At 40.5% G+C, this 1,623-nt stretch overlaps 1 pseudogene; it reads left to right on the plus strand.

The window, feature by feature from the left end:
• The first annotated feature begins 313 nt into the window (after nt 1–313).
• Nucleotides 314–1,254, plus strand: LOC100728114 (olfactory receptor 51I1-like; annotated as a pseudogene).
• The last annotated feature ends 369 nt before the right edge of the window (nt 1,255–1,623 follow it).

Consider the following 1,623-nt stretch of genomic DNA (forward strand, 5'->3'; position numbering starts at 1 on the left):
CGATGTGACTTATTTAGAGTGAACAGAACACAGCATACACTTTAACCCAAATCTTAATGCACATCTGCCCCAGTGGTGATTCCTAATAAAAGTAATGCAGTCTCTTACAGCAGCCTCAGAAGACGAGTACTCTCATTCCCTGACATAAGAATTATTGCCATTTTATTCCCATAAGTCTTTTGTTCCTCATCTACAGCATTTATCAGGGCCGTTTAACCAATTAGTGGCCTGTTGAATACGATGTTTTATTTTCTTCCTCCTTAGGCTGGATGTCTGAGAAGCCTTTTTGAGCAGAGCTCCTCAGAAGTTTTACATGTGTGAGTTCAACACCACCATGTTTCAGCCTTTTCTCTCCATCCTCACACGCTTGCGTGGGCTAGTAGGCTTCTGCTTGTGGCTGGGACCACTCCTGAGTCTGATGTACTAATGTACAACAGTGGGAAGCTGCACAGTGATACACTTGGTGAGAAAGGAACAAAGTTTTCAGGAACCCCAGTACCATTTTTGTCCATGTTGGCTGGGGCTGATATCTTTCTGTCTGTCTCCACACTTCTCTCTGTGTTAAAGGTCTTTATCCTTGGCCTCTATGAAATTGCATTTGATAATTGCCTCACTCAACTCTTGTTCATCCATACATGCTCTTGCAAGAGCTCAGAAATCTTGCTGGCCATGGAATTTGACTGCTTCATGGCCATCAGTGAATCCCTGCAATATACCACCATTCTAACCAGTTCACGTGTCACAAAAATGGGACTGGCAGCCTTGACGGGAGGCATAGTGCCTATGGCTCTGTTGCCCATCCTGCTAAAGCAGCTGCTTTTCTGCAAGGCCAGACACTCTCCTATTCCTACTGTTTCCACCCAAATGTCATGAAGGTAGCTTGTGGACAAGTAAGGATTAATATTTTATATGGCTTTGTTTTGGTTATCTTTCCTTTGGGGTTGATTTTCCATTTATAGCAATTTCTTATGTCCTCATATTTCAAGCAGTGCTGGGTTTGTTTCCAGAGAAGGCCAAATGAAGGCGCTCAACACCTGTTTGTCACACATCTGTATGGTGTTTATTTACTAAGGGTGTCTACTGGCAATAACCATCATGAATGAAATCAGCATGAGAATTTCTCCAGTAGCACATGCTGTCCTCAGCATTAGCTACCTATTTATGACCCCAATGTTGAACCCATCCTGTACAGCCTGAAACACCAAGCAGACCTGTGCTGCTATGAGAAAGTTGTGCAAGATGCAGAGAAGCTGAAGAATTAGAGAAGTTAATGATGGTTTAGGTGAGGGGGAAACTTTCAGTTTTATAATTATTTAGTAAATCCTTGTTGGCATTTAATCTGTAGAAATAGATATAAATATGATATAAAATATAACATGTCACTCTTTTATGGCTTAAACCGATATATACTCATAGTATTTTCTGTGCTCCTACATATCTTGAAATGCAGCTTGAGATGTTTTACAAACAGAGCGGAAACAAATCAGAAAGACTTGATTCCAGTATTCATGTTATTCCCTGTCACAAGCAGGTCTATCATTGATCTTACTTCGAAGTGAAAGTTTAATTTTATAGTATTTTAAAGAAGCCAACAAATACTTTCTCTATTTTCCAACTTTCTGC

Source organism: Cavia porcellus, unplaced genomic scaffold, assembly GCF_034190915.1.
Source record: "Cavia porcellus strain 051 isolate PalLab524CR breed Dunkin Hartley unplaced genomic scaffold, mCavPor4.1 scaffold_9, whole genome shotgun sequence".
Taxonomy (NCBI): Eukaryota; Metazoa; Chordata; class Mammalia; order Rodentia; family Caviidae; genus Cavia; species Cavia porcellus.